At 44.4% G+C, this 13065-nt stretch overlaps 1 protein-coding gene across 1 annotated transcript in view; it reads left to right on the top strand.

Moving 5' to 3' along the window:
• NTN3 (netrin 3) overlaps window positions 1–13065 on the top strand; it is a 71615-nt gene that overhangs the window by 18617 nt on the left and 39933 nt on the right. The window lies entirely within an intron of this gene.

Genomic DNA, 13065 nt, shown 5'->3' with positions numbered 1-13065 from the left:
ATAGTTTACTAGTGCACTCATTTATTCGCTACATCATTGTGTCACGGTTATGCCAGATGTAACAGACAGTCGCTCTTCATCTGGCTGCAGAAGGTGACTGCGTTTGGCATTACAGATGCCTTCTTAATCCTTCTGACTTTTGAACCCAGTGGCAACCTCCCTTCTGCTCTGATTGACACACAATGGTCTGGGTGTTTATAAACTCTCAGCCTGCTTCAGGGAGTCGCCGGTGATATTCTCATTTTCCCTTGTGAAGGCTTGGAGCTATAGCAGTCAGCTAGCTTCCTCTCTGGTGCCCTTTGAGGACGTTTGGTGTTATATCTCTGGTGTCTGCTGAAGCTAAGTTTTCCCCTCTTTGTTTGTCTCTTTTGTTGTCTTTAGTTTATAGTGGGGACTGACCAGTGTTCACCCCCCCTCCCAATCTAGGGCCTAGCTCTAGGGATATACAGGGCTTAGGTTTCCTGCTTGGCGATTGGTGTGGAACCAATATAGGGAAGGTAGGGTAGGAATGGTTATTAGATCTGCCTAGGGGTCTCTGGGCTTCATTCCTCTCATCCCTTCGTGTTGCACTTAGTCTTTCTCACACTGTGCGTGACACATTGTTCCCAAACCAACGGCGCAGAAGTCGGAATTCCTACGTGGTGTTAGTCTTGCCTCAGCTGGTGACAACTGCAAATACTACTGTGCGCTAGACACAATGGGGATATCACAGAATTACTAAACGCTTAGCACCAGGGTTATGATCCTATCTTCAGGAGAAATGATTGGCTATTAGCTACTTCACCTGCCAAATCGAGCTGTTGGCAAAGTGGCCCACGATAATTAGCTAGCTGATCTGGCAGCTCATAAATTAAAGGGGTTTTCCGTGATGAAGCAACTGTTTTAACAGTAAGGTAGAAGTAACGTCACGGGACAAGCATTTGATATACTAGGCTTGACACTATTTTTTAGATTTGACAGTAGCGTGTGAGCTGAAAAAGGTTGAGGATAGCCGCTATTTTATAGCACATCTCATCTCCTGCTCTGGATCTCATTCATCTTCTCTGTATTCTCCAGTCTGTTTCTCTTCTCTGTCTCTTCTGAGCCTTTTTTCCCCTTTCATCCATACAGCATGTGACTCTTCCCAAGCCTTTGTCCTTTCTCTGTATATCTCTCGCCGTCTGCGTCTTTTCTCCTTGACTTTTGGCAGCATGTGTTTCATCACCAACCTTTCCTTATACCCGTCCATTTTAATTTATTCCGTGCAGTCTCTTTTTCTGCTTCTGCGTCCATTCATCTCTCTTTTGCATAAGTCGTTTTTCTTATTCTCGGCAACCCTTCACGGAAATTCAATAGATCATCTCCATCCATACCTGGCAGAACATTGCCGCCTCTACTTTGCTGCCACCTCACACACAATCCTTTTTATCATCTTACATTTGTTCTCACTTCTTCTTTTATAGCCTTTTACTATTTTTTCTTAGTCTTCTCTCTTCCCATTGCTCTTACCCCTCCTCCCGCTGTGATTTTTTTTAACAATGACACCTCATCCGCTTTTCCTGAACAGATGCTCTAATTAGCAGCAATTAAAGGAATCCTCTCTAGTCTTAGCGGGAGGTCTTGCAAGGAGTCTCTCCCGGTGTCTCTACTCAGTTGGAAAAAGGAACCATCTGTGTGGGCGGCATCAAAAAGTGGCCAGGAAAAAATAAATAAAAGTACCAGTGATACTGTGCCAATATCAGGAAACTCTACACCTGAGAAACTTGTGAGTCATATATACAGACCGTGCCTCGGAGTCCGCAGAGCAGATGCATTTTCTGACATTGTGGAGTGTAACGTTAATTGGTTTATTATCTGTTAATTAGAGAAATTCCAAAACTCTAGCCATTGGCAACCCATGAAAACGCAAAGGAATCTTAATGACGCGGTAATTGTTGCCAACATTGATTGCAAACTTGCCCTTGCCCAGTAGAGCAACGAGCCATGTTTTACATCAAGGAGTTTCTACGATGATCTCTACATTCATATAGTTTACAGCATTGCTGCTCGTTATTTCCATTGATCGTATGATTGGATCTCTGTAGGGGATGCTGAAAATTTGCAACAGAAAGTTCCGCAACTGTCCTGTTTATCTAAAACATCTCCATTCAGATGAATGGAATGGATTTTCAGTTGCAGAAATTTCTGCGCCAAAAGCAGCGTGGGAATTCCTCACTAGGCTGTGTTCACACGCAGCGGTTTTTTTTTATGCAGCTTTTTTATGCAAATAAGAAGCAGAATTTTTAAGTACTTACAAAAGCTATGAGATTTGAGAAATCTCATCTTGTTTTTTTTCCTGATTTAATTTGAGAACTGCAGCGTTTTTTACATCTGCAGCACGTCAATTCTTTCAGTGCTTTTGCACCATTTTTTCACCCATCGGAAGCAATGATAAAATGCAAAAAGCATTGCAAAAAAAAAAAGCGGCAAACAACTTTTGCTGTGTTTTTGCAGTGTTTTTGGTGAATAAAGGCTCATTCAGATGTCCGATTTTCTTGCATGAGTGCTATCCGTAGCTTTCACAGATAGCACTGGGACCTGTGATAAGTCTTTGGGGCTGTGCATATTTAAGCAGAAAATCACAACATGTTCGATTTTGATTCAAGCGAAGGTCCAATTTTCACAGACTGTCAGAAAGGAGAAGGTAGAGAAACTTTTTTTTTTCTCCACGTACGAAAAAAACTGACGAAACTCGGACGTCACTCTTATCAAATGCTGATCAAATCAACAATTTTTTGCTCAAGAGTTGGCAAATGCCCACTGTTTTCCCATGACTCCTTGGCCAAAAGAGGGTGCAACAAAAGTATGTGTTACCGGTAGTGGTGGGTTATTCCTGGGATGGATGTGGCTTAAAAATTCCCCCAAAATATTGGAAACTATGAACACCAGTCTTGAAAAATTCCCACCTGGATGTACCGCAGTAATGTAATATAAAATAGAGCTTAAAGGAGTGGTCCAATACCTAAAGTGTACTTTATAAACATCTATTTTTGTAATTTACTTTATTATAAAATACCTACACTTCTACCGAATCCTTAATTGTGTTTTTTTTTTTACTTCCTGTGATGTTTCGTTTAAGGGAAGTCACAGGAGGCTGGGGCTGCACTCACTTTCCTGCAGTGTCTACCGCCCCTCATGGAACAGGATGTCTTCAGAGGGTGCCAATGTGGTCAATTACCACGTCTTTCATCACCACCCTCTGAAGATGTCCTAAATCCATGGTGCTGATAGAAGCTTTGGGAGAAGTGACCGAGGCGTTGGCACTCTGATTGTGTCTCCGTCGCCGCAGCTTCCTACTGTAAAACAACAAATCATCAGAGATCATGATAGAAGCAGGGTGAGTGACACCAGCAGCGCCCCACAACTGCTCTCAAATGACCCATCATCAGGGGGCGGTGCTGGGGTCACTCACCCTGCTTCTATCTCCGCACTCTAAAGATATCTTGCTTCACAGTAAGAAGCTGCAGTGCCATTGACAGAAGCAAAGTGGAAGCTGTGGGGAAGTGAATGCAGCCCCAGCCTCCTGCGATGTCCTGTTTGATACTCCCCTCAAACGAAACATTACAGGAAGTGAAGTAAAAACGAAACATTTATGGACAATTCCTTTAAGTCCTTCATACACTCTGATGTGTACAGGGACAACAATATAAAACGTATGGGGAAATAAAGATAGGGTGGTTGCAATTTCTAAGCCTTCTATTTTCAGGGGAGAAGTATCTGTCAGCGCCTTTCTCCTCCGTCTCAGTAAAAAACACATGAATGTTCGGTCAAGCTAAGCACTCATATGTATGGGAAAGTCGGGAGAAAAAGTGGTCTCCAGAAGACCGTTCAGCAGACAGCTATCTTGCCAGCTTTAATCATTTGGCATCACTGATCTTACAGATCTCAAGTCTAACTATCCGAATGACTACTGCCACACTAAAATATAGTTTCTCATTCAATAAAATACAATTTTCTGATAAAAGACTATTAGTAAATGCAAAAAAAAAGGCACAAATTAAATCCTATAGCTAAGTAGAGGAATCTTCTGTAATATGTCCACTTTCACCTTTAAGGTGGCGATCTGCAGATTTTAGGGCAAAGTTTTCTTACTTGAAAGGAAAATGCCAACCGAGGTCCAATATCAAGGTCAGACAAAGGTCCGCGGCTACGGATTAATGTCTGCCATTACCATGTCCTTGAATGATCTCTTAAAAGCAATGGGCAACCCAACAAGGTTAGGAAAACATCACCAATGAGGTTGCTGATAATTGCTTTAATTAACCTAGTGCCACTGTTGGAACAAGACTCCAGCTGTCTTGCAGAAAACATGGTGTGTGTTCTTCGGTCTAGTGTGGATTAAGCGTCTAAAAATTGTTGGGATGACTTGGGCCTCGGCAGCTGCAGAGGAACTACAACCTCCAGCAGGGCCCATCAGCGAGAAGCCCAGCAGATGGATTTATATCGTCGATTGCTGCTACTTTTTATAGGAAGCAAATGTGTTCAGAATATCTGCAGAGCATTTATGTTCATTTAAGTAGCAAACCACAAAACACCTATTTTATGACATCTCCGAGACTTGTAGCGCCCCAGGAAAAAATAATAATATTGCTATGTTGTACAAGTCACCTGGGGCTGGGAGTTATATGTATATACTATGTAATGAGAATAACTATATATCATGGATAAGGCCGGTTTCACACGTTACCCAATACCTGGACCAGTCACGGGCTGCCTTACCAGAATGAACAGCCTCGTTGTTATTTGTCCGGCCAGGTTGAAACGGGCAGAATTCACGATCCACATGTGGACTGCAATGTCCGGACTGACAGCCGGTCTCTTACAGCCTCAGAAGAAGCTCTAAGTTCTGGACAGGAGACCGGCGGTCAGTCCGGGAATTGCTGTCTGAACTATGATATCTGTCCCTCTGTCGAACAGGAGATTCACGGCTGGTCCAGACATTGTGGTCCGTACTCAGACCATGAATGTCCGACGTGTGAACCCGGTCTTATGCTTATATGCCATTAATGCCGTCATAGCTCAGCTTTCCTTCACTTGGGGAATTAAATATGCAAATTGTTTCCTCTTCTTCTCCGAAGAGACAATTTGCATATTTAATTTCCCAGAGGAGCATGCATGGCCTATAAGTCTCCTTACTCTGACATGCCATGCTTGGCTTGTCACTCTCCACAAGGAGAAACGTTACCCCTTAGACTTCACTTGGGGCAAAGTTTAAGATGGTTTCCCTAGTCCTGTATCTTTTAAGGGCATCCATAGGTGTATATACAACGGAGCCTGTTATGGATCCGGGTGGTGGAACCTCTGGGCTGCGTTGCAAGGATGGACCAGAGGGGCGTAACCAGGTATCAACTCGGACTGACTGACTATGGTCGCACGGCAGCTCAATCGACTCCGTGAACCAGGGAAGGACCGAGCAGAGGGACCAGGTGCTACTCTGGGCCTGTCCTTGTATGAGAGCAGGTGACTCCCACAGGTAACTGACAGGAGCCTCCAGGTAGGCTGACTGATAGGCACGGCAGGTAACTGGTACGTTCTCCAGGTAGGCAGGCAAGCCAGGCCCATAGACAGACTGGCGGGTTAGGATCGCAGGCAGACCGTCGGGCTGGAGAATACAATTGGCAGACGGAGACAGGTAGTCAGGGTGACGGACAGGACTGGTAGTCAGGCAGGTGGACTGGGCTGGTAGTCAGGCTCGCGGACTGGGCTGGTAGTCAGGCTGGCGGACTGGGCTGGTAGTCAGGCTGGCGGACTGGGCTGGTAGTCAGGCTGGCGGACTGAGCTGGTAGTCGGGCAGGCGGACTGGGCTGGTAGTCAAGCTAGCAGCGGGACCTGAGGGCTGAAGCAGAGTTTAGGACACAAAGCTACAACCTTGCACGGACACCTCCATTTTGGAGGAGGTGCCTTTTATATGAGAGGTCCTCCGGCCTTTGGCCGGGGACTCCTTAGGACGGCGCGCGCGGCCCCTTTAAGAGGGAGGGAGCGCGCACGCGCGCGCCCTAAGCACAGTGCCCGGGAAGCTGCGCGCGCTGGCAGCAGCAGGAGAGCCGGAAGACTCCGGGAGCGCGGCGGTAAGAGGGACGGCGTCTCTGCCTGTCAGGGGGCAGAGACGCCGATACTACAGAGCCAAACAATGGGGCTGCTGTGTAGTTAGGTGTGTTTCCTGTTAAACTTTTCTGGCCATAATGAGCGCCTGTTGACGACATAGGAAGTCAATTTTTGCGCTCGTTTGAAGGCTCTTTTACACGGTCTGATGCCAACTGTATGGGAAATGATCATTAATATGATAGTTCGGTCACCATACACATGTGCTGTCGACAGATGATTTTAAAGGTGGGTTTACATGGTCAGATTTCGGCCCATAATGAGCAATGATTGATGATACGACTATCCATTAGTGCTCAATTAAAGGCTCTTGTTCATGAGCCGATGCCAACTGTATGGGGGCTGAAGGATCCTCAAGACAGTCGCCATTTTGTCTATTTACAGACACGCTTGTAAAACTGGTTATCGGCCACTGTAAAGCAGCCAAGGTCTGGCTGGGCCGATCTCCTTTCCTATGGGATTGTGATATTTTTTGAAGGATGATTGGGAATGTGGAATGAGCCTATGGGTCGTAAAAATTTTGTGCAACTTATAGCAGTGGAAAAGTTGGGGAACTTTGGGTGTTTTTACGCTACGCTTAGTGGATTTTGCTCCAGTGCACTCAAACAAAACTGGTGCACATAATACTAGTCTTCATGAATCGGCCCTAGGTGCTAAAACCCAGCAACATAGTGGGAGTCCCAGTTTATTTTTTGGTACGGGGGCTCTAGAGACACTACACAGCAAAGTGGCCTATTTGCAACCTCTATCCTGGCTCCCAGAACACATATTAGGCACTCGATTAATCTGGCGCTGTACGATAGGACTGTAGAGCAGTGATAGAAGGTTTTCTTAATACATCCAGTTTTTGTGGATCTGTTTTAGGGCCCATCTGCACAGTGCAGATATGATTTTTATGTATTGCTCTCTGACACCTCCAAGCGCCGTATAGTCATTTGTCTTTTCTAATGTTTCCGCTGGGTTTTGATAGAGATAAAATATGAGCCATTTTCAGGCCCCTTTTAAAAATTCCTAACGCTGAATGTGATTTATGCTCTCCTGTAGGAAAATGGTGACTTCTCTCTGAATATGTTAAATGCTTGTCATAAGGGCATTAATCCTACTGGGTTATTACAGTCAGTGCCATTAACTATGGAGCTAAATCAAAGCTCTCAGCCTGGAAACATCAATTATGATTTTTAACCCATTCCTTTTTGCCGTGAGCCAACGCATCATTAATACCCCAAGAACATGTTCTCCTGGGAAAAAAACGTATAACACGGCATCTGATGCCATGATTTTTTTTCTTTCACATATTAAATTAAATGATCAATAGCACAAGCGAATATAACAAACTTTGTATTATATATAGTCAGAGAAATCTGCTTTTTTCCCATTTATCAGCCACTTCTTCCCCTCCTTCTGAAAAAAGTGCTAAAATCTCTTTTGGTCAAAATAAGACAGACTAACAGCTCACTGAGAGATCAGATTACAGCTGTCTAATAAAATCTAGTGAGAGTATAAAAAGACATTCACAGAGGGTGCTAGTAAGTGTTTTAGCTCACCCACAGCTGGATGCACAGTTGCTCTGCTCAGTACTGAGGTATAATAGCCTCCATGCTGTTGCTGCTCTTGAATATCTGCTATATAGAGATAGGAGAGCAGGAATCACTCATGTCTGTGTGAGCTGTGAATGGGAAACACCAAAGCAGTTGGTTTCCCCACCCTCTAGCTCAGAGACAACTGAAAATTAGAAATAGAGCCTTCAGATGGGAAAACTACTAAAGAAATATATGATACAAGCCATATAATGGCCAGATAGTACTATTCCTTTTAATGCCGGTAACTCGCATGCCTTCTCAGCGTCATCCTACTTACTGCGTTCACCGCTCTGCTCCTCCCAGTGTCAGGACATCGCGCTGATCAGCCTCTTGCAGTATTCCCAGTACTGCTGTATTTCCCTGTTGCTGGAAAGTCTTCACCTGGCTAGAGGGAGGCGCGGACAGATTCTGCATGAATTTAACCTGTGTCCTACAGAGTTTTGCTTCCCTGGCCTATCCCCTGCCAGCAAGTGATATATTAGGCAGCTCCTCCTTCCACACCTTGCCTGAACTTAGGCTCTGTTGCAGTTAGTCTCCAGTTTCCTGTCTTGGTGCATTCTTGTTTTGACTTTTCTGTTACCGACCCAGCTTGCTTACCCTTTTTGTCTGATCTCTCCGCTCCTGACCACGGCTTCGTCTGTGCTGCCCGCCCAGATCTTGGACTGTCTGACCAAGTCTCAGTCTTCGTCCTTTGTGCCTCGCATTTCTGCCTTGACCTGCAGGTCAGCTGCTGCCGGTCCAGGCACTGCCCTGGAGCGGCACACGGTGACTACCCGAATAACCCAGCCTATCCACACTATCAGAGGCTGTAGTGAAGACCAGGTAGCCAGTTAGTCAGGCCCAGACAGTGGTGCAGTGGGTCCGCACCCACCGCTGTCACATTCCTCATGAACAAACTACAGCGGATTAGAAAGTGAACTGAAAACACAGTACATTTTTAGTGGAAAAGCAATAGCTTGTAAAACAGCAGAAAAACAAATCCTGCTCTGTGCATATCATTAGGTTATTTCCAATGAAGGTTTACCATAGAGAATAATTACAAGGGCTATAAAAATCGTAAAAAGCGCTGCAGGGTTAGGTGTACATACAAATAAATTTGTATGAAAAGTTGCACTAAGCGCAACTTTTAATTTTTATTACTGCACTATATGTGGCATTTACTACACCATGTTTGTTCACGTCTCTGTATCCATTGCAGAAAAGTTGTTTTTGATCACTGAGCACTGCTTAAAAAATGTCGTGCATCTTAGGCTGTGCTGTAAACTGTCATAGCGCTCTAGCGTAAATTAGGTGTAAAACTGGTCAATAGAGATGAATGAATCGATTCAAAGCAAACTGAATTTGCATCAAATTTTTCAGAATTCTACAAGCCTGGCAAATTTGAACAATTTACTATAAAATTTTTGCAAATCACCAAAAAATGGCCACACTTTTACACATTGTAAAGAGAAGGCTCACGTGACCTCGGGCACGATTAGTGCGCTTCTTCATGATCCCTTTCAGCTGCCACATCACATAGAGAGGCTATTATAGTCTATATAAAAACAGAGGCAGGGAATGCAGCTGCCATTTTGTGGTGAATCTGTTCATAAGAGGTCATTACAGCTCATAGTCAGAAAACACTGAATAAAAATCACAGATAGTGTGTGACAGCACAGCAGTGAAATACGGTTACCATCTATATAACCTGTAACTGTATATGTTGAGATCAATTTGACATTACTAAGGTTGCCGTTTTACCCTCGTTATAATGCCATATTACCCTCCATAATGTGCCATATTACCCTCCATATAATGCCATATTACCCTTCATATAACTATATTACCCTCCATAATGAACCCTATTACCCTCCATGTAACGCCATATTATCCTCCATATAATGCGATATTACCCTCCATACAGCACCATATTACCCTCCATACAGCGCCATATTACACTGTGTTCCAAATTATTAGGAGTGATAAGGTAAGAATTTTTTTGTTTGTCAGTTAAACTCATTGATGGTGATGTGTGTCAGGGCTCTTTATATCACTGTAAGCAATTGCAGACACCTGTGCTAGATAGTTTGGCAGATGTGTCCAATGAAAGGCAAGACTACTTAAGAAGGCTGTCCCACATTATTAAGCAGCCTACATTTTCTGCCAAAATGAGAAAGAAAAAGGATGTGTCGGCTGCTGAGAAGCAACAAATTGTGGAGTGTTTAGGTCAAGGCATGACTACAATCAACATTGCCAAGACACTTCATCCTGATCATCGCACAATCAAGAAGTATGTAGCTGATTCACAGTACACACGTGTGCGTGCTGATAAGGGAAAATTGAAGACTCTTTCCTACAGGCAATTACGTCAGGTTAAAAGAGCAGCGGCAAAAAAGCCTTGTCATAGCAGCAGACAAGTTTTTGAAGCTGCTGGTGCCTCCAACGTCCCCCGAACAACAAGATGCAGGGTCCTTCAGAGGTTTGCAGCTGTGCGTAAGCAATCCTGTCAACCTCCTCTATCCACCGCACACAAGCAGAAACGGCTCCAGTGGGCCAAACAATACATGAAGACTGACTTCAAAACTGTTTTGTTCACCGATGAGTGCCGTGCAACGCTCGATGGTCCAGATGGATGGAGTGGAGGATGGCTGGTTGATGGACACCCCATGCAAATACGGCTACGGCGCCAACAAGGAGGAGGTGGAGTAATGTTTTGGGCTGGAATCATGGGGTGAGAGATTGTCGGCCCCTTTAGGATCCCTGAAGGGGTAAAGATGAACTCCATAATGTATGTTGAGCTTCTCAAACAGCACTTCCTGTCATGGTTCAAGAAGAAGAACCGTGCATTCCGCAGCAAGATCATTTTCATGCATGATAATGCCCCGTCTCATGCTGCACATAACACATCTGCATCTCTGGCTGCTATGGGCAGAAAAGGGGACAAACTTATGGTGTGACCCCCATGCTCCCCTGACCTCAACCCCATTGAGAACCTCTGGAACATCATCAAAAGGAGTGTCTATGATGGCGGGAGGCAGTTCACATCTAAGCAACAGCTCTGGGAGGGTATTCTGTCCTCATGCAAAACAATTGAAGCAGAAACCATCCAAAACCTGACAAATTCAATGGACGAGAGAGTTCAGAAGCTCCTTTCGAACAAGGGGTCCTATGTGCAAATGTAACATCACCTAGAATAAAGTTTTGAGTTGAAAACTGTTTGATTTCAGTTTGTAATAACCTGCTAATGCTTATAATTTCAAAAATGACCATTTTTTTTATTAAAATGAAAAGGTTGAAAACTCTGCTGTGCATAATAATTTGGAACATGCATTTTGAGTGCAGTTTGAGTGTTTTATTTTTTTAAAAAATATACTGTTATCATAGGCAGTTTGTACAAAAACCTTTCAATTGTACTCTAATAGTTATTTGGCTGGAAAATTACAATGACTGGAATTCATATAGGTAATTTGGGAAAATCTGAGAAAATATTATTTGCATAATAATTTGGAACACAGTGTACTCTCCATAGAGCACCATATTACCCTCCATATAACTCGATCTTACCCTCCATACTGCGCCGTGTTGCCTTCCATATAATGCCATATTACCCTCCATATAACTCGATCTTACCCTCCATACTGTGCCATATTACCCTCCATATAACTCTATATTACCCTCTATACTGCGCCGTATTACCCTTCATATAACGCTATATTACCCTTCATACTGTGCCGTATTACCCGCCATATAACTCTATATTACCCTCCATATAACTTTAGATTACCCTCTATACTGTGCCGTATTATCCTCCTTATATCGCCATATGACCCTCCATATACAGTGGGTACGGAAAGTATTCAGACCCCTTTAAATTTTTCACTCTTTGTTTCATTGCAGCCATTTGGTAAATTCTAAAAAGTTCACTTTTTCTCATTAAAGTACACTCTGCACCCCATCTTTACTGAAAAAAAACAGAAATGGAGAAATTTTTGCAAATTTATTAAAAAAGAAAAACTGAAATATCACATGGTCATAAGTATTCAGACCCTTTGCTCAGTATTGAGTAGAAGCCCCCTTTTGAGCTAGTACAGCCATGATTTGTCTTGGGAATGATGCAACAAGTTTTTCACACCTGGATTTGGGGATCCTCGGACATTCTTCCTTGCAGATCCTCTCCAGTTCTGTCTGGTTGGATGGTGAACGTTGGTGGACAGCCATTTTCAGGTCTCTTCAGAGATGTTCAATTGAGTTTACGTCAGGGTTCTGGCTGGGCCAGTCAGGAATGGTCACAGAGTTGTTCTGAAGCCACTCCTTTGTTATTTTAGCGGTGTGCTTAGGGTCATTTTCTTGTTGGAAGGTGAGCCTTCGGCAAAGTCTGAGGTCCAGAGCACTCTGGAAGAGGTTTTCATCCAGGATATCTCTGTACTTGGCCGCATTCATGTTTCCTTCAATTGCAACCAGTTGTCCTGTCCCTGCAGCTGAAAAACACCCCCATAGCATGATGCTGCCACCACCATGTTTCACTGTTGGGATTGTATTGGGAAGCTGATGAGCAGTGCCTGGTTTTCTCCACGCATACCACTTAGAATTATCACCAAAAAGTTCTATCTTCCTCTCATCAGACCAGAGAATCTTATTTCTCATAGTCTGGGAGTCCTTCATGTGTTTTTGAGCAAACTCTATGCGGGTTTTTGTAACATACCTGGCGGCGTCCTTGCATAGTGGTCCATCTCCCACTGTGCAGGAGCGCGCACTTGATCTCCTGTCCAGAATGTCTCTCTGGCTTCCCTCCATGCTGTCTTGTTTGTGTCTGTGTCTGTTTCTGCTGCTTAAGGGCGGCGCCCGATCACTTCCTGCCTTTTGTACCTGCTGTGGGTCACACCCCTTGTGCGTCCTCAGCCTATCGCTGTCTGTCTCTTGGTATATAGCTCAGCAGCTCCCTTCTATCCCTGCCTGAGCATATGTGTTTCTTTCAGTGTGTGCTTGCACTCTGAAGGTGCCAGGTCCCGTCTTTGTTTCCCTGTCCGCCTTTCCTGGAGGCTTGTTTCCAGGCCTGTCTGAACTAAGTCCTGTATGTTTCCTGCCTTGCGGTGTCAGCTCCCGTGTCTGAACTGTGTCCTGTATGTCTCCTGCTTTTCGGTATTAGTTCCCGTGTCTGAACTAAGTCCTGTATGTCTCCTGCCTGGCGGTGTCAGCTCCCGTGTCTGAACTGTGTCCTGTATGTCTCCTGCTTTACGGTATTAGTTCCCGTGTCTGAACTAAGTCCTGTATGTCTCCTGCCTTGCGGTGTCAGCTCCCGTGTCTGAACTGTGTCCTGTATCTTGTCTGTCCTGTCTGAACACGCTCCTTGCCTGTTCGTCCCGCCTCTCTGGGGGCAGTATTCCCA

This window comes from Phyllobates terribilis, unplaced genomic scaffold, assembly GCF_046119375.1.
Source record: "Phyllobates terribilis strain yellow unplaced genomic scaffold, ASM4611937v1 Scaffold_9__5_contigs__length_417890890, whole genome shotgun sequence".
Classification (NCBI taxonomy): Eukaryota; Metazoa; Chordata; class Amphibia; order Anura; family Dendrobatidae; genus Phyllobates; species Phyllobates terribilis.
This window is presented reverse-complemented; position numbering and strand designations above follow the sequence as displayed.